Here is a 24,119-nt window from a genome sequence, read left to right on the forward strand (position 1 = left end):
GAGGAAGTACATGGATCGCCAGGCAGCACAGAGCCACTGGCGTCATCTTAAATTATGCTTAAAAACCGGAACATTTTAGCATATGATTATATCTTTTATATGCTTTTTTTCCACGCTGGGTTTCCGTGCAGTCGTATCGTCAAATTCGAAATCACATTTGTTCCTCTACTGAAACCAAGCGGCTGTCAATGATGATAAAAGCAAGTTGGGGACACGTGACTCGAGCCTCAAATGTGGGGCCGACACATATGGAAACGCAGAAGGGTCTGGGTGAGCAGGATGACCCAGCTCGTGCAGATTGTGGTGGGGGGGTACCTGCAGACTTCGTGCAACGTGGCATGTCTGGTCGTCAGAGAGGTTTCTGGCTTTGGCCTCTGAGCGACGGCACGCCTCTCAATTATCACGTCGAATTGATTGCCCGTGATTGAGTTTGAGCTAAATTATTCATACTCCGCATAAATTACTCACAAAGCCCATAGACAGATCTAGGGCAGATAAATCAAGCAGAACACTTGTGCCATCAATTGCCTGTTGGGAGAAGAAACAAAACAGGCTGAAATTCTGCAAATATTCCAGATCAATGAGTTGGAGCAGAGGGGAACCATCACGATAGTTTTGGAACAGGAGGTTAAGGTCAAACTTTATTCTCTGCATGCGTCTTTTTTCCCCTAAATGGTCCAACCAAGTTCATCGCTCACTAACCGTTGTGTCGGAATGGCCCAAGACGCTTCTCTTAAATCACGTCTCTCTGCTGCAACCTCATCTATCAGTTACAGGAAGTCTACTGAGCAGATGATATTGCCATCAGCCGTATAGGACTGTCAGCCCAAGGCGAAGGAACTTTGTCACCGACGGCTGTTTTTATAGAACGGACCTAAATCTCGCCAGTGATTTAATGTACGAACAGAGCAAACACCACTGAAGTTCCTACATAAATTGTAAAAAAAAATTCAAGGGTAAACCAGGCAATGAGCATTTATATCAACTAAATAAAAATGTTAAGCCCCCCCCCCCACCAAAGTCCTCTCTATGTGTGACAAGTATTTTGATGTACTCGTTCAGTGTCCTACTCATTTAAAGGACCTTATAATCTTTATATTCTAATGGGATGCTTCAGTTAGGCATATAGCTCTTACCGTCTTCCTGGATATCGGTTTTCCATGTGTGACTTCCCTAGCGATCTCGTGTTCTTTTTCCAAGGATGTGTCACGGGAACACTTTGACTTACATATGCGAAATTGTAACAACATTTCTTAACATTTTGCGTGGCCCCTCTGTAAACTATTCAGACTTCTTATGCGGCACTAAAATTAAGGAAATATCCACTCATCCACATTCCGTAACTGCTTTCCCAGTATAATGAGGAGGAGAAGCGTGGGGACATAACTACCATTAACTATACTCTCTATACTCGACTGTATACTCAACTGTATACTCAAAGTTTGCTGTAACATAAGAGTTTGTCATTTGCCTGTGGCTTAAAAATATCGCTCTTGGCTAATAATATGCATAAAGTAAATGTCAGTCTTTCAAACTGCTGTTATGTTTACTAGTATTTATTGCTTCGTAGTATTATCAAGTGTAAGAATTTATTTTATTTTACACATGGTGCAGAATGTCAATTATTTTGACTAAATCCGTGTTCAATGTCACTTACGGGGATTGACCTTTTAATCAGAGGAACATGAACTGGCTTTATCTACATGTGCTGTACCGTTTAGCTGTAGCTAACCGTCCTCGTTCCCACTTTATCTCGTAAAGTGTTCCGAAGCCGTAGGTCATGATGTGCCAGGACCTGGCGTTACGGGGAGCACAGCACGGCATGGGAGGGCGCGATTTTAACAGACTTAGTGCTGTTATTCAACTGCGTCTTAATTTAACCAGGTTATATCGAGCGGGGGCAGTGTGGTTCACTGAAATGCCAGTCATTTCAGGCTGACCCCGAGACTCGGGAAGGTTACGGGCTCGTCTCTGTAAGCTGACGGATTGATGCATGAGGGCCATCTCTCTCGTGGAGAATTCTGGCCGTCCAAGGCCGCGGTGGCGCCGGCCAATCAGAGGGCCCCGTCCTTCGCAACTTCTTAGCTGGCCGTCCTTTCCAGAACCTTCAGCACTCCAGCAAGGGTGCCGCGTCTGGTACAGTGAGCTGCACGGGGCAGAGAGGCGTCCTTTACGTAATCATCTGACTTTAATGCGGGTCTTCGACACAGCACATGTCCTCGCTTGCTCTGGCCTGGCAAGGAGAGAGAGAGAGAGAGAGGAGAGGGTGGGCAGGCATGGAGGGGGTGGGGTTATGGGGAAGGGTGAGATGGAGTAGTGGTGGTGGTGGTGTGGTGGCGGTGGGGTGGGGGGGGTTGGTGGGGGCAGAGATCCCAACTTAATTATCTTTCTCTTTTTAAAAGCTTTTTTAAAATTAAATTTGCCAAGCAATTAACTAAAAGGGGATTTTTAGAATTTATGAATGACGGGAAAGATTGATATATTGCACAGAAAGACGGCAGCACATACAGTGGACGTATGAGGAGAGGTCCTGGATTTATTGCTGCCTCCCACTGTTCCATTTATTGAGCATAAAACAAGGTAAAACTTTTTTTAAAACCATAGCATGCGGCCAAGAATGATGTGAACGAGTTTCGTGGCCTAGGACAGTGTTTCTCAACCCACTCCATGGGGACCATCAGACATTTTTGCTTCCTCCGAGCTCCCAGCACACCTGTGTCAGGTATTTGTAATTGCTTGACTGTTTCATTCAGCTGGAGGGAGCAAAATATGGCCTGGCTGCTAGTCCCTGAGGATTGGGTTGAGAAACACTGATCTAAGATGACTTTTGTTTTTGTACTGGTGTTAATCTGCCCATCTGTGTTTCTTTTGAGACCTAATCAGTCAAGACAGGCGACTGCAGATCGTCACTGGTGAAGTTCAAAGGAAAGCAGATCTACACCTGATGTCTTTCAGCGTCGATGGGAATCGCTCTAGATCGGCAGTAGGGTGGCGGGTGTGTAGCTGAATGGGATTGGGACCTGTGTCAATGTCTAGCAGGTCGTGGGTTTGAATCCTGTGCCCGACAGAATGCTTATATCACCCTTGGGCCCGTGAGTGAGGCCCTTTGCCCTAACAGGAGGCGGCTGGTTCACCCTGCTCTATAACCCCAAACTTTCCTCACGTGTGCTTTGCTTTATACAAAAGCTCTGCTAAATGTGAATCTTCTTCATCAGGAATTCGGCAGCCTGGTTGCCTCTGCTGTAGCTCTCGAGCCATAAGGCTCCCCTAAATGCCACAAATTTGCCAGCGTCTACCCCACGAAACCACTTTTACTCCTGGATGGGTAAGCAGTGAAGACACACATCCTGTTGAAAGTGGTTTTCAGGTGTTGACTGCAGACTCCCGTTGGGTGGACGAGGACAGCAGTTCTGACTCTGACTTACCATATCGCTTGGCGATGTTCTTTGGTTGCATTTGTAAATGAAACAATGCAAGGAAGCTTTAAACGGGGCTATTATTTGCGTGGATTGTTGCGTCGTTCGAAGTACTCAACGCTTGCTGTTTTTTGCATTTGTGAGCCCCGTGCAGTTCTGCATGGTGGGGCCCACTTGACACGGAACCCCATCCCAGCCTGTGCTGTGCTAAAACCGATGATTATTTTCAGGCTGTGGAAGGAGACCAAGCATGGCCCGGGGGCAGAGGGGTAATTTGACACTGGACGACGCACTCCTCTAATTAGAGTACAGCTCGGCCAAAGCATGAAAGCAGACTGGGTGGGGTGGGGGGGTAGAGTGTCCTTTGGCATCGGTAGGGCCCCCCCCCCCGCCGCAACCCCTCTGTCTGTCGACAAGGACACCCGGGGGACTGTTGAGGGGGGTGGCACCTTCACGGCGCGATGGTTACCGTTAGCGACAACGTGGCGCGAGCCCCAGTGTCTGGCTGGAGACGGGACGATGTAGGTTTGCCAGGTGAAAGGCCAAGCGGTTGTCAGCAGTGGTTTGCTTTGAGGCACGCAGGCCGGGCTGCTACTGAAAAGAAGATGGGGAGAAGGAGGATGACAGGATAGTCTTAGTGATTCCAGGTGTGGGTTTGCAACAAGATGGGTGATTACAGTCCAGTCTCACGGTCCTGCTGCCTGCAAGGTGGTCCCATTGGGCACTGCCTGTTACTGCAGGCATCCAGTCAAACTCAAGTTTGTGTCCCAAAGTCAAGAACAGAAGCCTGTAAACTGTCACGCCCGTGTTCCAGGTGGTGCTGTGTGTGGCCGTTAACTTTTAATGAAGGCACACCTCCCCCCCCCACCCCTGACAACAAAGTGCTCACTGGAAATTATACATGTAAAATCCTTTTTGTTTAGATCTTTGATATCACAGCTTTAACCGTGAGTCCACCGAGTTCTTCGCCTAAATCCCTGTTCGTTTTGAGATGTGGATTCGCGCCGGAGAGACAGTGCGGGATGGTTCTGTCGCTTAAATGGGGGGCGAAACGGAGAGCGAGACGCCCACAGCCCTCCAAGAATGCCGCTTACGTAACTTGCAGAGTGGTCCATCTTAAGGTGGTGCAGAGAGCTCGTTCCCAGATGCCTGCTGGATCACAGCACTCGCAGGCTAGGTGAGATGACAGAGTCGGGCTGTTGCCAGGCAACCACGGACTCTTTTGGCTCCAGGGTGGGCGATGGGTGTTGGCATTCGCCCCAGGGATCCAGTTTAAGAGCGTGGAGTTTGGGTAGCTGCAAGCACCAATCCTACCCATTGCCCTAATGGTTTTATTGTTAACTGTGTACCCAGGAAGGAAAGCACAAGAAGCGTGTTTGAACAAGCAGTTTGGTCCATATTTATCAACCTGCCGGTCTGGGGGTGTTGGGGGGGGGGATCCTCCTGATCCTGCACTGCAGCACCATGTATGTGCGCCCGTGTGTGTGTGTACATTATTTCCGCATTTACTCATCCGTGTGTCCTCGGCGGATTGTTCCGCGGATTTCCTACTGGGCGCGCTCGATCCTGAACTCGGGTACAGTCTGTGCATTTTATATCCGTCAGCGAGGCAGTGCGATCGCCTCCCTGCATCTCAATGAGCTCTCGCCGCGATTCGCAAGAAAAGGCATCTTCGGCTGTGGCCCGAGATTGAGCCGCGAGAGTGTGGTTTGAAGACGTCCTTGGTGACACAGGACAGGAGGGGATGGGGTGGGGTGGGGGGGGTGAATGTTTCAGAGACCCAGCAAACTGCTGTGGACCTCCAGCCCCACCCCCCAAACCTAAAATAATTATATTTGATCATTGAAGCTGCTGTTTAGCAATACTGCCGGCACATTTTTAACAAGGATTGTCGGTAATGGGACCTGAAACCCAATACGGCTTTACACAAATTAGCGGACAGACAATCATGGGGCTTTTTGCATCTGCTTTGTCTTAGGGGTCAAGGTTGTTATGCCCCCCCCCCCCACCCTCCTTTGAAGCTGGGCCAACGTCAAAAAGGGTTTAATGAGCTGCTGTGTCAGGTCTGGAGAGAGACAGCCTTATGTTAGGGTGTAGTTTCACATACTTTGACTGAGGTTAATCCTTCCCATAGATATTCCATGGCATGTCTCCACCACAGGTGTTGCCACATGACCTCTTTGGCCATGCCAAGAATCAGTGCGATTGGTCATGGGAAGTTCTGCACCCCAAATATTGATAATGATTGGTTCTCAAAACAGGTGCCTGTTTGGGACTTTGATGAGATACTCTGTCTGTTAGATTTAGAGATTGATGCTTGGTAATGGATGCGATTACCCGTTTTCTAAGACTGTTATGCTGAAGAAGACTAATTGATGTGGATTTGAGTCCCTCTGTATGATTACAACAGGCAATTACTCCATTAATCATTAATGAATGATGATGTCGTGATGGATGTAACGTATGCAAAATGACTGTGGCATGGGTAATTACAAATTCCGGGGCGACATATGTTTGCATTGTTTGCGTCCAGCATTTTATTTATTTATTTGTTTATTTTAATAGCGATATGTGTTCAGCCATGTGAGCCACAATAATTACATTGCCGGCTCTCGGAATGACAAAGATTAGTTATTAACTGCCATGTGAGATTTCGCTTACTTATTACAAAATGCCAGATTAACTTGTGTTGGTTTCCAGAAGAGTTTGAAATGTGTAGTTGTGTGTCAGCATTTTGGACTAAGTAAGACGGCTTTACATCTGGGAATGTCATCCTTTGCAGAAATGTTGTGTGGTGGAGAAAGTAGGTCAGGGTTGTGTGTTGCCTGATCTTTATTATTATTTTTTTTTTTGCTCACAAATGTGGTGTAATTTGGTAATGGATTTCCACACCTCAGAAGATTGTTGAAATAGCCTGCTTTCCAGCCACTGTTCGCTTCACGCTAAATAAAATATTTGTAAATACCGTTCCCTCAGGCTGTGCTATGTGTAGCATAATGAAAGGTGTTGTCAGTAACTCCCATGTTATTCAAATATGTGTCACACAGGACCGTTATAAAAATCGCCAAGAGGCCTGATGTTTCTTTATTTAGCTAAATTTCTGCATTCGCTGAATCTCTGCGCTCGAGCGAACGGAGTCGCATTGATTCCGGAGGCCCGGAGCGGAAATCCTAATCTTCCTATGCATTCAGCAAACTTTCCGTGTCCCTTTCACACCGAAACAAGCTTTGTCGCGGCGCTGCCCCGGCCCACAGGGATTGTGGGATTGAGCCAAAGCAGGTTTAGAGAAGCGTTTTACTAAAGCTGCAGAAGTCAGCTGACAAATTGTACCGAACGGATGCATCAGGGCACCCCGAAGAGAATGACGAGGAGTTCTGGAGGCCGTTGTATGACATTAGACTCAGAAAATTATACGGGGCTGTAAGAGATTCCTCTTAAAACAAGACGGTGCTTTTATGGGTAACTTTTCATTATAGTCCTTTTGGTTTATTAAATACTGGAGGGGCAGTTTCGATGGAGTGTATTTTGCCGTATTATTTGAAATCCCAAAAAGTAAGACATTAATTGTATTCACTTCTTGTGAGCTGCACATCTTTTTAAAAGCCTTCATGATCACAACTTAAAAAATAAGTTTAAAAGCCTTTTCCCTGTCCCCACTTTAGTCTTTGAACTATTTTTGACCACATACACGATATCTGTGATATTTAGGCTTATAAAAACAATGTACATCTTCTCAGAAACTGTTTTTCTTTTTTTCTGTTTGAAAAAGGTCACATTTGCATCTTCTTGATACCACAAGGTACGAATGTGCTGAGAAGCACCTTTTTTCTGTATTTCACTTAGCGCAGAGAGCTGTGAAGGGAGCCGAGAGTGGCTCTCATGAGCTGCTTTCCTCGCAGCCGCGTTGCCTCAAAAAGGGATTTTTTTCTTTTCTTTTTCTTTTATCTTCTGCGGGCGGTGGGACGATGTACCTCCAGCCAGATAACGCGGTGGGGGGGCTTTTTCTCGAAGCCATCTGCACCTTTCGTTGCGGGTTGACCTCACTGATTAGGCCGAGATTAGGTTTGACCTAAAAACGGTCGAACGGCATTAATAGGGCCAGTGATCTAATTAAGTCACCCTCTGCCCTTCGTCCCCGTTTGATGTGGTGCACCTACGGCGGGGGATCAGGGGCCCAAACGCGGGGAGTCGCTTTTGAACGCGGTCCGACCGCAAATTTCTTGCCCTCTCCTTACAAAAATGCCCCATAGACAGTCATTTGTAGAAATAAATTCTAAACAAACTAAATGAGGCCAGACTTTGCTTCTGTGGGGCTTTGGCAAAGAAGAATACGCTACAGGTTTTCGTTCATTTTATCGTTTTTATTTATTTATTTATGTCGACACTTTTATCCAAAGCGATGCACATTTGAGGACGCAGGGCCAGTGCGTCTTCAAAGCGATAGGGGGTTAAGAGCCTTGCACAGAGATTTGAACCGGCGACCTTTCGATTTACGTCCTGAGTCATAGAGCTGCACATTGTCTGGGCTTTAGTGGCCCAGGAGAAGGCGGCATTTACTACATTTACTTAAACACACATCTGTTTTTCCCGATAAATCTGTCAGTCTCCGTCTTACCCTCACGCTCAAAGCAAGGTCCTCATCTAATCCATTGGACAGAGCAACACAGGCCGCACGTATGACACAGGCCCCGCGGCCCTCCCTCCGCCCTGCTCACCTCCAGTGCCCCCAGACCCTAGTGCATCGCTGACCTCACCCCGGAACAATGTCCAATCCGTGCAGACGGGTATAATTAAACGTGTGTTTATCATCCAGCCTGGGAAAGTTTAGCGATGTGGTGGGGTAAGGCTTGTTTGCTGTTGGCTGAAGGTCGGGGAGAGGTCGTGGCTGCGGGGGCGGGGGGGGGGGGGGGTGAGGCGGGAGGCATGCGGCCTTGCGATGGGCGCACACCCCCAAGCCCACGGCACTCTATTTTTATGACTTAGGCGGGTTGGGGTGCATCGAGGAGTATCACACATGACCCCTCCCTACTGCCATCCCACATCGCGGGATCTTAGCTTAGAGAGACGCACATCAGTGGCCTGGCGAAGAGAACAAAAGCGGAAACGAAACAAACGCGTTACCCAGCTGTCTTATCAGTTTACAGCTTGACGAGACCAACAATGTCATCATTTAAAAATAAAAAAATTAAAAAACCACAGAATTAACTCGCACTTTCCAGAGGACGTTGCACATTAATGGCCGACGCCTTCCGCTGTGTGACCTGTTGGGTGAATCGGCCACCGTTGCTTACCGGGATTCAGAGGTCGGTGCCGGTGGAAAATGAGGTTAATGAAACGGGAATTATTCGCTTCAGATAGTGTGAAGCTCAGTATGTTTTTGTAATAGGAATAAGGGTTTTATGGCACATAAAAAAATACATTTCCCATTAGCAAATGGAATAATTTTGAGTTGGGTGCGATAATGTTGAGGGCCAGATACCCATTCCCGGGTACTGGCGTGGGGGGGGGGGTGTTACACACCAGCTAAACCTATTTCCAAAGGATACATTGTTTATGCCTCTGTCATGGGCGGGGGGGGGGGGGGGCACTATCTTTGGTGGGGTGCTTTGTTTTTGCAGGTGAGGTGGGAGTCCCGGGGGGGAGGTGAGAGGAGGTAGTCGTGGGTGAGGGGAGCTGGCCGAGACACGGGGGCGGGGTCTACGTCACAGCTTCCGTCTCACAGACAATGTGAGACTGCAGCACTCAAGTGTTGCCATTTTCCGGCTCTTTCTATCTCTCCGCAGTTTAATGCGAGAGAGACGGAAGCCGCCCCTCACCCCTTTGAACGGTGGGAGGGGGGAAGCTGCCATGTTTGTGGGTTTGCTGATGTGCGTGTGAACGTTCCTCTGGCCAGAACCGCCGTGAGAGGCGCCGAGCCCCAAAACTCTGCTGACGCTCCCCAGTGGCGATTGGAGACTCTTTCCAGTTGCTCTGCCTCGCTTCCTGCATGCTCCTGATGAACGGCGGTACGGTTAATCCTGCGCTATATTCTCTTTCTGGGCTGTTGCTTTTGTTTTTGAAAAACCCAAGAGCCATCAGCTCTCAGAGCAGCGGACGCTTAGATCCTGTCTGTTGCAGTTTAGAAAGAAAAAAAGAGTAAGTCCCTTACATAAAAATAAATGGGTCTGAATTTTAGGAGAGAAACTTGTGAGATCCTGCTGCAGAGTGTGAACTCTGAGCTACAATGTACTGCAGCTTCCTGTTTGCCTCTGCATGAAGTGAAAGACTTCTGGCAGGTTTCGGCTGCGACCTTGCCACGAGACCTTGACCCCCCCCGCCCCCCCCCCCCATGCTGAAAGTTTCCCTGTGCCCCTCTGTTCCTCGTCAGGATCCCTGACAGGTGTTCATTTTATGTGCTACGTGCAACCTAATCCTTTATGTGATATCACTTGGCACCAGGAAGACGCTCATTTAAATTTTGTTGGCTAAATTAAGACTAATGACTCTGCCCCAGTCGCTGTGATCCCTGGATTTTGCAAAAAGAAAATGGGGGGGGGGTAGTGAAGGATATACTTATTTATTTATTTATGTTTATTAAATTTTTTTTGAGTGAGGTGGACACATAAGGTCACAGTGCGTCAGCGGTGCTAATTTGATGTTGCCAAGGCATCGTGGGTACGCCTTTCGAGGTGCGGAAGACAGATGGACGGACGACCCAGGTTGGAGTAGTTAGTCATCAGGACTGGTGGCCATGTGGGTTGAGTGTGTGATACACTAATTTTTTAACCTGCTTTTTTATTATTATTTATAGAGTAACTCTTGTTTTTTACTTTTTGTGTCGTCAGTGTCTCCGGTGATGTGCAGTGACTGTGAGACGCTGTCCGGTGATGTGCAGTGACTGTGAGACGCTGTCCTCGTAAGACACTCACTGTAGCAGGTTTGTCCTGCCCGCCCTAACTATGAAATGAGTACAGTTGATTGTGCATGGGGCAGCTGCTGACAAACAATAACTATTGCGCCCCCTAGGGGTTCTCAACCCCGGGATCATGTCTGGGTTAGCATACTGGATTTCACAGTCGTGCCAATTTTTCGCGTTCCCAGAAAGGATGCAGTGGAGTGGCACTCGCGAGGTATCCCAGCATGGTGCAGCACGCTGTCAGGTGTGCGCCGATGTTTTATTTATGTGTTTCACAACCTCTTGATGGTCTTTGGTGCATCTTCCAGACTTTGCCTTGCTTGAGGGACATTGTACTTTCTCAGCAGTTGGCGACGCTGCCAAATAAGAGACCGATTTTTCTTTTAGTCTTCGTAAGCATTTCTGAGTCTCTTTAGTAATATATGTAAACCACATTCTATGTAAATGAAATTGTGATTCTGTCACACCACGTAAATTTGGATCAGTCTCTGGCAGCCGTGTAATAAGGGACTCCTTGATTTAAGAGGAATCGGGGGCAGTTGTAAATAATATTATTGTCCTGATCTGCTTTGGAACGACTAATATATCTGTTTTCTTTTCTTGACACAGTATCCAATGAAAATGATTTGACTATTAATTACTGTCCAATCAGGTTGAAACCCCAGTCAATCAGCCTGTGGGGAAAAAAAAGGTTATCAGGTAAAAAAAAATAAAATTCAATTCTGTTGGATGACAGCTCAGCGGTAAAGTTGTAGAGGCGACGTTGGGGTGAAAATGTTCCTTCCCTTCTACTGAGGCCCAGATAAGCCCATGAGCAGACAGCTCTGGGGGGGGGGGGAGGGAGGTGGGGGATAATAAAAACGGAGAAGATCTTAGATGTCTGTCAGGCCACCGTGAAGGGTTTTGTCTTGCAGATCCAGTTCAAGGACGCTTGCAGGCAGCTCGACCCTTGCTGCGTCACTGACGTAGCTCAAGGTCACGCGCGCTCGCCCTGTGACATTCAGTGACAACGGGGGGGGGGTGGGGTGGGGTGGGGGGGGGGGGATTGATATTCATCATCCTCCTGTGCATAGGGAAAGGAGCCTTAAACGCTCTCTCCTGCACCTCTGCCTTTTTGCCGATCCCGACTCGCTGTCTGCTCCAGCACGCTTTCGTCTTGCGGCCCTGATGATATTGTTGCCTGCCTTACTTATGGAGAACACATGTGCCATAGTCAGGAGGCTCGAAAACAGCTTTGTAGTTGACACAGAAGCAGACACAGCAAAAGAACCGGTGGGTGAGCGAGCAGGAGCGAGTGAGTGCGGGAGAGAGAGGGAGAATGAGCGAACGGGGGAGAGAGAGAGAGAGAGAGAGAGAGAAAGAGAGCGATGAATTATTTAAAGAGACAGGCAACCAAAGCTGGCCAACGCTGTGGCTTCTGCTTCACCGATTGAACTTTGTGGCTCTTCCAACAGTCCTCAACCCCCCATTAACTTTTCCATCCTGCTTTATCTTTCTTAATTAACTGTGGTAACTCTGAGCCCTTGTGCCATTGACAGACTGTGTCCTGTCTATCAGTCTGTGTCAGGAGGAACATCGCCTCCCATGAGTTGGATTCATTATTTTTGTCTTTGTGAGACCTTCAGAAGTGCTTATGATTTAAGTAAAACCGAAAGAAAGTGCCATCAGCCCCTCGGAGACCACTGCTCGGGAGCCGCCCAGGACCTGGGGGCAGGGGGGTACCACAGGGGTAAATAAATGCAGTTCGCGAGAGGGAAGGAGTGTCCAAAGATGAAGGTACGGCGTTCTGTCTGTCCGTCTGTCTGAGCCGCTGCACACATCAGGTGGGGAGAGGCGTGAAGGGCTGGGCAGCCAGCGCTACGATCGGCGTGGAATGAGTCTGTTATGAAGGTTCCTGTCTTTGTCCGATTGGCCGGTGCTGACTGTGTTTGCGCAATGAGAATTGCTTCCTGTTAAAAGTTTTTCCTCTGCTGAATCAGTGATGGAATCTAATCGGATTTAGATCTTGTTACAGATTCGGACGCGTGCATCATAATATTTATATATCCTGTGACTTTTGACTTTCCTCCTGGATCCTGATGCTATCTGACCCCTTTGGCCTCACGGTGGCTGTTTTGTAGGGCCTGTCTTTTATGTTTAACTTCTGGGATCGAGGATTAATTATTCCCGCGGTTCCCTCGGTGTTGGAGGGCCCCCACATTTTGAGCTCTGCTCTTATGCTTGGCAAGATCGATGTTTTCTAGGAAATGGTGATGTTTTTCTTTCTGCTTACACACCTGTGGAGTTTTGTGGGGGGGGGGGGGTGGAGGCCTAGGTGAACACAGAGGCTTGTTGATTTTACCCCCTTTAGAGTGCAGATCTGTTTTCCTTTGTGCTCCTCTGCTGTTTGCAGTGGAGGCTTTGTGGTCTTGTATTATGGGAACTGAAACGAAAATTTCCAAAACTCACTCAGTCTACAGAGCATGCGAGTGGAATAAGTTTTTTATCAAAAGTTCTTTGTTGGATTTTATGAGGACTGAGGGAGGTTTGATTCCCAATGCTGTGACATACGATGAGCCTGATTTTAGGTCACCGATGCTCGCAGAAAAAATAATAAAAAAAAAAAAAATGGACTGAGTGAATTTTGAAAATTTCCTCTCCAATTATAAAGGTAAACGTGACAATCGGATGTTCAGTGGTCAGGATAAAAGCTGGCTGTGGTGGGTAAGAGGATAGGCCCAGTTGCAGTGAAGCTAGAGGGCGCTCAAGGTCACACGGCGGGAAGGGGGGGGGGGGGGGGGTTCTGAAGTCATCCCACCAGCTGACGGTTACGCTGACGCCACGCGCCGACCTTGCCCCGGAGGCAGGACGGGGGGGGGGGGACTCCGCTCCCCCCCGTGTCTCCCGCCTGGCCGATCCGCTGAAACTTTTGTTCTCTCGTGCCCCTGCACCCTGCATCTGCGATGACGGCGTCTCCGGGTCTCTTTCTTATTAACTTCGTTCCCCATCTGGGGAAAAGGCAGGAGACCTAGACACTCTCCTTTTAAATATGCTGGCTTTTCTTCAATCATTTAATTAAGAATGGAGAGATTACTCAGCCCCGTCTCCCTGCCCGGACCGCGTCCGCCGCTGATTAAACCCGCACTGGCTGTCCTTTACGGAGCGAAATGGCGTGGGGGAGGGTCTGCAGTGTGGGAGGAGCGGACAGCGTGGGGACTGGAGCTGTGGGAAGGGGGGGGGGGGGTGGAGTTGCCGTCTGCAGTTTTGTCGTCCGGATCTGCGTGGGTACAAGAGGCTTGATGTGCAAATGGGACCCTGTCAGACAGAATCCCGCCGGAAATGCGTCCGTTTGATTTTGCGATGCGTTTGATCGCGTGGCACAGAGAGGGGCGAGCGCCATCGGGGGAGGGGGGGGGGGGGTGCCTCTAAATCATCAATCGCGCGTCATTAAAAAAGAATCCCGAACGTGCGGGCGGCCGATAGGGTAACGTCTAATATCGTGCGCTTGTTTTATTAGCCCAGGGGAGTGGCTGCGTGCAGGGGTGTTTGGGAGCCGTCCGAACACCGGGGGGGCGCCGTGCCAAGCAAGCTGGGAAGGGAAACGGACCGGACTGTACCGGCCGGCACGCAGCCCCCCCCGCCCCGTCCTGAGCCGAAATGGTTAACGCCCGGCCGTAACTGGCACCCGCAGCTGCGTGTTCCTGTCGACAGGGGATGATTTCGCAGCCCTGGCTTTGTGTGACAGCTGCCTAATTGGGCATTCTCCCCTTGTAGCGAGGCCTGCTCTGCGCAGGGCTGCTGCCCCCCCCCATGCATACACACACACACACACACACACACACACACACACACACACACACACACACACACACACACACACACACACACACACACACACACACGCCCCCCCGCCTGCCACCGAATGGCAGCGGATTACAGATGAGGACACGGTGACCCGCTCGACCTTCCCGCGGAGCAGTGGGAGGGGCCTCCGGCGCAGGCCCGCGCTGCGGGTCACTGGAGGATGAGGTCGTGAGAAGGTGGAGATTCTGCCAGGTGGCGGATGACAGAGTGTCACATGACAGTAGACTGATGTCAGTATGTCAAGGGCACTGCTATTGGCACTACCCCCACCTCCCTGCCCCCCCTCCCCGGCTGTTTTTCCTTTTTTTTAAGGTGTCACGTTACAGCTCCTCTCTCCTGACTCTATCCCCTCCCTCAGTCCCAAACTGTCAGCTGCCTGGTTTTTAAAAACACTCCTGTTTCGCGTGTCCTCTCCTTATCCTCCCGTTCTGGGTCTCCGTATTCCCCCCCCCCCCCCCCCCCATGCTCTCTCCCCCTTATTCTTCTGCCTGCTTTCCCGCAGCGGAGAAGCTGGGGCTGGGGTTGCGTCCTCTCGTTAAGAGTGGATAATCACGCTCGTTATGTACATAATGAAATCGTCCCCGGTGCTGCTGCGAAGGCTGCCGTCACCCCCCCCCTCCCCCGTCCCCCCCCCATTCCTCCCGGTGTCGCTCTCCTCCTCTCCGGGTCCCTACTTCGTCACCGACATGCCGTGACATTTTTTTTTCCCTCCCTCTCCTCTCCTTTCCCTCCTAGCCTATAATCTACAGGAGCCATCTGCTTCCAGACCTTCACCATTCACCCTTCGTCTCAGCCTTGGACTTCTGGTCTGCTGTGAAGTTTGTTTTTTTTTTGGGAGGGGGAGACTCTGCAGCGACATTGCGAGAATGAACACAGACGCACAGACACACTCACACACACACACACACACACACACACACACGCGCACTCGGAGTGTCGGAATGAGACCCTGTGAGCCAGGCACGGGGAATGAGAGTTACCGGGGGTAACCCGTCCTTTGCAAACAGCAGGACGTCTCTAAAGGTGTCATGGGTACACAGGAAGGACACGGTGACAGGGGCTGCTGTGTGTTTCTGTCTGTGAACGGCTGCAGGGCAGGATGAGGCAGCAGAGGTCCTGGCCTTTTCTCCATCTTTGTTCAGCTTCGCATCTCTCTTGGATTGTCATATTCGCTGTGCCGTGTGCTGCCCCCCCCCCCCCCGTTAAAAAGTGAGAATATCTGTGGCTGTAGCTTCGCAATCGTCCACAGCGGTGGAGACCAGGGGGGGGTGCAGCCAGCATCCCACAGACATCGTCCTTCCTGGGATGCTCTTCCGTTCTCTAGACTCGGAAAAAAGTTGCGGACTGTCCCACCCCCCCCCCCCCCCCCCCCCCCACCGCCCCACCCCCTCCGGCCCCCTGGGTCTGTGCATGTTTATTTGTGTTTGCATGCATGGGACACCAGGCACACGTGTCCTGGCGTGTCTCTGCGTATGTGCATGTGCTTTGTTGGGGGGGAGTGCTGTGTGGGAGTGATGGAGGCAAATGGAGGGAGGGAGAGAGATGGAGAGAGAGAACAAGAGGAAAGAGAGAGAGAGAGAGAGAGCAGCTGGGTTACTACAGGTTCAATGTTGACCTTGTGTGCATACTTAGCTACTCTCCAGTGCCTGAGTGCAGCCGATCGAGTGCTAATCCCATGCACACGCAGCCTCGATTAGCGGACGTGGCGATCAGCTAGACCACCAGCCCGCCCTGTCTCCTGTAATTGGTCAGGTCTGAGGTGCGGAGGGGTGTCAGTCATCGTGTGGGGGGTGGGTGGTGGAGGATGGGGCCAGGGCAGGGGCGTGTGGTGGGGGGAGTCAGGATCCTGGGGAGCTGCATTAGTATTCCAGCTGAGAATTCCTGCCTGCAGAGCAAATTGATTACTACACTGTACCTGTACTTGGCTTCAGCTTTTTTTTTTTTGGGGGGGGGAGAGAGCTGCATGTTGTGCTCCTTGTGTTTGCATTACATAAAGAAAACACCCCCGGTTTGCATAACCCCTGTGCCATCACGTAACCACACGGCTGCGCTGTAATCACTGGCGGCTTATTAACAGGTTTTAACTGTCGATTGTGCTCAGATGCTGGGTGTTGGGATCCTTGCCGTTGACCCGCTGTTGTGTCACTTCGACCAATGACAGTGGTCTTTGGGCGATTTTTAAATTGTTGTTTATGAGTGCAGGTGAATTATGGGCTGGTTCTTTGTGGGTGGTGAGGGGGTGCAGGAGATGCAGTGAGGATGCAGTGAGGATGCAGTGAGGATGCAGCCTCCTCAAGCTCCCTGAAAGTACCAATAGTGGTCTCACACCCACTATTCCTGACCACTTTTAATGGGCGCCAGGCCATGCGGTCATGTACACAGGTCATGCCACATGGGTGAGATGGCGCCGCCCCAGTGGCCATTCAGTGTCAGAGCCCCGAAGTTTCTTCAGCTTCATTGAGAATACAGTGAGCCTGCTCCGATTGGTCTGGATTTTTAGGTTAATATGATGACGGTTTAAATGCTCTGCATTTTGGTAAAATAATCAGACCATGTAACGTCAAACGGCACCTTCCTATTCCCAGCATTTATATAAATCTATGTATAATTTATTCGAAACTGCAGTGCCGGGTCAGACTTGCTTCCCAGAACTGTTGCCATAACACTGACTTCAACTTTAGTGCTTTACGTCGTCACTGGTCTTTAGGAAAATGTTTTTGATCCGCAGACAGATCTGGCCTTTATTTTAGAGTCTGAGAAATTATTGTTTTTCCGGGGTCTGGTGTGTGGGACGTCATGGACTGACCTGCACACTTGTTAACTTGTACAGCGTAACTAGTTATTCGACCTAATTAAATAATGTAACTTTGTAACTCTTTGTGCTTTTAATGCGAAAATATGGAAGGGAATGAGAACCTGGTCAATAGTCTGATTTTCTGCGTTCATTGACCTCTGAAGCCCCAGTTTGGAAAATTATGTAAAATGAAACTGATCAGTTTGCATCCACATCCTAGTAACAACATGTACTAATGATTTTTTCTAATTACAGTGTAGCCTGTTAGCAGTGAGAATAATTTTCTTACTGTTGTAAATTTATGATTGTTTGTAATTCTATATATATTTTACATTGAGCTGCTGCGATTCCCCCCTGCCCAGCCCCTCCCCATAAGATGAGTACATCCAACACATACCAACTGTAGGGAGAATAATTCTTTTGTTAGGTTAATGAGTCTATCACCCCTTTCCCCTTCCCATGCACAAGGTCAATGTCTGCTGTCAGGCCAACTCATTTCAAACAGTGTTTGTAAATCGACGTTCGAGCAGTCGATAAACCCCGTGCATACTTGAGTACTCGTTTAATGCCAGTACCGAGCTGAACTAAGGTTTTCGTGGCAAGGGTAGTCTGTTTCGTTTATCTTCTGGAAAGGATGATCGTGGTAGAGTGAGCAGAGCAAGGGGATACCAGACTGCTAATTATGGTTCTGTGAATTGGTCACACTGCTGTCCGTAGCCTGACCTTCATCTCGTAGAGGTGACACATGATAACGACGCAGAAGAAGCCTCAGGGGGAGGGTCTTTATTTCATCTCTAATGTCTGCCAATTATTTTTTGTGACCTCCGTCTGACCTTTAGCGTCTCTCTCTCGCTCGCTGCGTCGAAAGCGGTGGCTAAGGCTGGCCTGGCGGATACTTAAGAGTCACGGTTTGAGGATTTCGTTGCAGACGTCACGGGGATCCCTGCTGGGTAGCGCCGCTGTAATTTTGCGGGACACGGATCCCCATTTTGTGGCACCGCGTGAGACGAGTTGCGGGCGACGGGGACGCCGCCGATATCCGCGGCTTTTCTCGAATGGGCCGCGGCATCACTGACCTCGCATCGCGGTCGGCCGCACCCACATCTGGAGTCACCCTTGTCGCAGAATGGAGCCTGTTAATTAATATTTCTCTGCATTAGCTACCTGTAACTTGGCAGGAGCTTTGCTAGTTCTCGTCTGGCAGATTGAAAGTTCTCCGTAGTTGTACTGCTTATTTTAGCACGGTATCACCGAGCATCCCCATGCACAACAACAACAACAACAAGTTGTACGGACCTAAGAAAATCTATAAAGGGGATCGTTTTAGACCGTATATAGCTTGCAATTGACTTTGAATTTGTGGTTGGGGGGAAAAAAATCCCCATATTTTGGTACTGTAGTATCCCTGTTTCTCCCTCCTGATTTGGAAATTCGAATTAGACCAAGGCAAATCAATTCTCTTTGACAGCCAGAAGACTCTGATCAGCTCAGTGGTGAAATAATTAATCATTTAAACTCGATGTAAAAATGATTGTGTTACTTTTGGGCTGCGTGGCACGCTTCACAATAAACAGCTCATTTAGGATGCAAGGTCTTGCCTTGAAGTGTAAAGCAATGTGGGGTGTAGCCAAACAGTAGTCCCTCAGGGGTCTGTGCTGTTAGACCTTTGTGGGGAGATACTTAAGATAATAAGGTTTTAGTCAGATTAGTGATGGCATTTGGCAAAGACTGTTACTGCATTATTTGAATCAGCAGGATTCACAGGTTGGTACTTCACAGCATTAGTGAATTATTATACAGCAGAATAAAGCAAATTTTAGTGTAACTAAATGTAGGAATAATAATGTTTATGCGTGGAAGAGTTACAGGAAATTCATCCCAAACAGAAGACCGCAAAGAAAAGTCTGTGCCAAAATCAAGATGAGGATTTTTGGAGAGCTAAGCAAAGTGTAAAGGTCAGGCTGTGAAACGGTCATGTATTTTTGCTTTAGCCAAGATTTGCTAAAGCTAACAGCATTTCCCATAGTGTATAATTGTAAGCGTGTGTGTGTGTGTGTGTGTGTGTGTGTGTGTGTGTGTGTGTGTGTGTGTGTGTGTGTGTGTGTGTGTGTGTGATAAAGGGCTGCAGTCATATGCTGGATGGTTGGATCAAATGTGCGATACTGTACAATGAAGTTCTAAGTTAGGATCTTTCATCACGTTACTCTGCCTTATTAAGACAAAACTTTCTACAGTGCAAATTCATCCAGGAATCTAGATGACTAGACCAAGCTGAAGTGGGTCACGGCTGGTTACGCCCCCCCCCCACCCCCTCAGCTCTTTCTTGACTATCCCTTTTATCTGGTCCCTGGTGGTCCTCTTGGCCGGAAGATACCGTGGAGGATCTGAAGATCTTCCACGGCTCTAGTTCCCTGTCCTTCCACACTCGCTGGTCTTTTCTCCCTGGGAAAATCCATATATCCAAGTCCCCCCCCCCCCCGCCCCCGTCGCCCATTTTCGGAGGGTGGACGTTTTTGTTGGCAGCCCACTTGCGAACCGGGCCGCGTGCGCAGTTTTCATTTCCCTCACATGGTGTTTGAAAAGTGCAGAGTAACAAAGGGGGGGGGGGGAGTGGGGGCTGGTTCTGCATTTCTGTGGCAGTCAGCTGCTCAGCTCGAGTGGGTGGGTTGGCGGGGGGGGGGGGGTGGGGGGGGTGATTCATCAGGGTTCATGAACGAATCAATTCTCATGGGCAGGCGATCGAGGGACTCATGTGGGTCAGAGAGCAGGGAGCCTCAACTTCCCTGGACGTGACCTGTTCCTGTTCCGGAAACCGAGCCCCCACACCCAGCCATTTCAGCACATGCCAGCGTACGGCAGTCAGGCGTGATGGGCGGTCGTCTCCTCTGTGGGATGCGTTGCTTTCCTGGGTCCCGCTGTGTATATGGCGGTGGCATGTGTGGTGGAAACGATCAGATCTCAACAGGTTAACAATAAACAAGTATGAAAGGCAGGCAGGAGGACAATTTCTTTCAGTGGTAGGCAGAGGTGGAAATTTCACATCCAGAAAGCACAACTCCAGACCAAGGTTTTGTTTCAGCCAACCAGTTGAGTCCTCTGTAACTGTGACTCTTTTTCATAAACGGGTCGGTTGAAACAAAATCTTGGTCTGGATTTGTGCATTCTGGACCTGAAATCTTCACCTCTGATGGTAAGTTTATTCACTCTGCATGCAAAGGGACTCACACCTGGGGTGACCAGATAATCCATGTGACTGAGCTGCTTCAGGTTTTACAAACTGCTTTAAAACTGAAAGGCTGCTGTGCTCGGCCAATTAGTTCAGTTCTACTTGTGCTCTGACTGACTTGTTTCTTTGATTGATAGACTCATCCAGCTGTTTCACATTAACATTAGTGACACGTGCATGACTACAGGAGACTGACCAATCAGCGCACAGCAAGAACTCGGCGCTTGAGTGAAATCCAGGTCTTTTTAATTAAAATGGCAGTTTATAAAACCTGCCCTCGCTCATAGTGCCCCTCCAGACATGGGTTAGGCAGTCATCCTAGTCACGCCTAAGATTTCTCTGAGTGGCTCGATTCCATTGGCTATATGCATTTTAATTACACATGACATATCCATACATCTCACTCTGATTGGTCAAAAGATGATTTCACCCTTATGCCTAGAATTAGTTCCCCACTAAGTTGCTTACTTCAGCTAATATTATATTGACTCAGTATCTATTTTGATACTTTCCAAGGTCAACATGCACCCCAGATCACCTCTTGACCTTCAGCCTCTCTGTGCGCGTTTAGCAATATTTCCCAGTTTCTCTAATTAATCGGATCCAAACCTTTCAGTCTCGGACCTAGGATGTTATCTAAAAACTGATCTTGTCCTTCTGTTGACCTTACTTTCTTCCCTTTCCTACAGAACTGCTTACCATATTTGGTCAGTCTCTCTGCATTTTTTTTTTTGTATTCATGGATTACCGTCCTTGCATAAGAATATGTTTTTATCAGCTTAGTCCATTTGGTAAATCAATCAAGTCAATCGATTTTACAATCAGCTTTAGGGTTTATTTCATATCGGTGAGATTCGTATTATGTGTATATACTCCACCAATCAAAAGTTTGGACACACCAACCCATGGAAAGGTTTATTTGTACTATTCTCTACATTTAAAAATAATTATAAGGACATCAGAATTCTAGAATAACATATGAATAGCGCATGGACCAAAAAAGGAGAAAAAAGTTATAATCTGTTGGGGAGGGAAGGGCAGTTCTGTTGGTTGAGACTTGGGTAGTTGCTGGTTCAAATCCCTGTATCAGCAGAGCGATCCCACTATTGGGCCTTTGATCAAGACCCTTCACCCCAATGCTCTCCTCTACACCAGCTCCCTGAGATGCTTTTCCAGTTGTCCTCAAGGAGCTTCCACATTTTCACTGGACACTCATTTGCCACTTTCTCTTCACTCTCTGGTCAAACTCTTCCAAATCCACTACTACTGTGTTTTGGTCAGGTTGGCCAGGGCACGTGATGCAACACTATCAGTGTCCTTTGGAGGCGGCTTGGTGTGTCCAAACTTGTGACTGGCACCGCAGGTCTCACGGGGGCAACATGTGCGGCTCGGAAACACACCTTCCCTAGAGCTGGGTGGGTGGGGTGTATAACCGCAGCACTTTACCAGCTGTGGCGATGTAGGTCACATCCTCGATGGGGTCGGGGGGGGGGGGCATAATCTACGGTGCCTAAGTGTGTGGGGTACATCGAAGGGGCTTTGGCATTGACGCACTGATGCGTGTTTTCAGGCGTGCATCTTTTAGAAGTAGGTCACAGTGACCCAGTTTGACTGCTGACTGCCTCTGATTGACTGAGTCACTGCACGTTCGTTCTGCGGAGACTTGCTGTACTCTGTCGTTTCATCCAGGCGCGTAGGTGTGAAGGAAGCTTATAAAATCCCCCCCCCCCCCCCCCCCCCCCCCCCCCATCTGCCGGTATGAAATTTTAATGTAAAAATATTTATTCTGCTCTGTATGCTTTTTTTCTGACACGAGTGTTTTACAAAATAACCGTCTCTAAAAATCCTTAAGGCTGGAGCTAACTCGGCCGACTGTTTCTCATAATCGCTTATCCGGTCGTGTCAAGGACACGCAAAATCCACATGCCCGGGAGGTGGGAATCAAACCCACAACCCAGGAGGTGCGAGGCCGTGGCGCTGCCCACTGAGGGTAAGATAAATATGCATGTAAATAAATATAAATCATTTCAAATAAGCCTGTATGAGTTAGAGAAAAGCGACGTAGCGTGTCGGAACTCCATCCTGTGTTCGTCACGTCACTGACAGAACCTCTGCACATCCACCGAGGTCCTGCAGCGTGTTTCACCATGTCCTGCGTGCAGATAAGCCAGGCGGACGTGTCACCCTCCCGTCCTGTCTTTAAACTTCAACCTTGAAGTATCTTTTATACGCCGGGCGCATCTGCTAAGCCCATGTTGTCAGATATTAGCGATACGCGCAGTGAGGGCGAGTTTGTCACTTTTTATTAAAACTTAACGCTTTGTATGGATGCCAGCTGTTGCATCCAGTCGAACAGCATCGGTGGTGTGAATGACCTTGACTTTCACGGCACGTCCTGTAGGCTCCAAACCCCCCATCTCCATCATGCATTTTAAATAGCTTAAATAAATTACAATTCCGGGACAATCAAAGAAATTTATTATGTTTTTTTTTTTTGTTTGTTTTGTTTTTTTTGGGGGGGTGGGATTAATCTTGTAATTCCCATGTAAGAAATAGTAGATTGACTTTAGTTTTCTTTTTTATCATCTCCCACATTGACATGGATTGTCACTCTTCATTTCGATGTGTCTTACAGAAGCCAGTCGTAATCATTTTGTAATTTCATGCTGCCACCTAATTTCAGAGTCTCCCTGGCAGGAAGTCCAGTGATTTAGGATTTTCCTAAACTCGGCTTATATGGATCACTACGCTGTAATTTTGTCTTTTGCCTTGTCCGGAGATAGTGTGTCTGGCACCATTGGTCATGTTAGACTGTTGAACTCTGCCAATCACCGTGGGGACTCGACCTCCAATTTCTCCAGGTACTTCCAAAGTCTGTCACATCTGGGTTTTTCCCGTCGAAGGACACGCTGTCAGATCAGCGTCCGGCAGACGCTTTACGACCCCACGCTTTTCATAATGGCTGCCTCTGTCGTCTCTCTCTTCTTAATACACTGATATGTATGTGGATAACATTTGTTTCCCCTTCAGGCAGCGCAGTCGTGTCGGCTCCCGATATGCCGACCCGTTGCCTAAACAGACGGTGATGCTTTTCGTTTATCTCTATTTAAACTGCTGTTTTGTTGCCTGTGTCTGACTGCCGCTGTCCGTTACTCCCATTACGGATCGTTACGACCCTCGAACCATTCTTGCTCTTTTCTCCGTTTCGTTTGCCGTCTTTATTTCTTTGGGATAGCCCAAACCCACCAGCGCCAAGGCCATCGGCCTGCGATTCGCCGCGGCTCTGGTTCTGCGTTATCGGTACACATGCTTTAATAAGTTACTTTTGACTAGTCACCACAGTCAAATCTGGGTCGACATTGCCGATTAACCTCGGGCGGAGGCGCCAGCGACCTGTCGCGAGCCGATCCGACATGCTGCCCTGTGCCGCAGTGCCGTCATCTCTTGTATATATTAAAAAATATATGAGTACACCAGCCCATCCTCCTTTACACGATTTGGCAGATTTTGCAGCACTTTCGTTAATGGGCTAATTGGCTTTTCTTTCTCTCTGACTATGATGGCCGTGCTGCGTTTCCATCAGGGATTCTCTGGGATGTGGGGGGGGTTCCTGTCCCCCACCGTCTCAGGCCCCCCCTGAGCTTTCATCTTTGACTGGTTCGGCTTTAATTAGTCGTGTTGAAAACGATGCTGTTTCCCGCTAATTAAAATATCACATATTAAAATGCTTTTCCTATTGCTGTTGTTTTTATGAACGCAGGCTGGTCCGTCGTCCGTGATCACGCATTATTGCGCGTTACCATAATAGAGCAATAAAACCATAATTTACGGAGACCGGGAAATGGATCGGAATTGCTCCCTGCTTCTTTCATTCTCGTTACTTTAAATTTGTTTACAGAATGAGTGGCGAGAATATGCCGACTGGAGTCAGCAAAGGTTTTACAT

At 48.7% G+C, this 24,119-nt stretch overlaps 1 protein-coding gene across 3 annotated transcripts in view; it reads left to right on the forward strand.

The window, feature by feature from the left end:
- The window catches only part of nrip1a (nuclear receptor interacting protein 1a), a 69,602-nt gene that overhangs the window by 37,191 nt on the left and 8,292 nt on the right, over positions 1-24,119 (forward strand). The window contains exon 2 of one of the 3 annotated variants that reach the window (XM_048981351.1): positions 10,241-10,332. The exons of the other annotated variants lie outside the window; for them this stretch is intronic. The gene's annotated coding sequence lies outside the window, so the exon portion shown is untranslated. The remainder of the gene's footprint in view (positions 1-10,240; positions 10,333-24,119) is intronic. 3 annotated transcript variants of the gene reach the window in all.

Source organism: Brienomyrus brachyistius, chromosome 17 (genome assembly GCF_023856365.1).
Source record: "Brienomyrus brachyistius isolate T26 chromosome 17, BBRACH_0.4, whole genome shotgun sequence".
Taxonomy (NCBI): Eukaryota; Metazoa; Chordata; class Actinopteri; order Osteoglossiformes; family Mormyridae; genus Brienomyrus; species Brienomyrus brachyistius.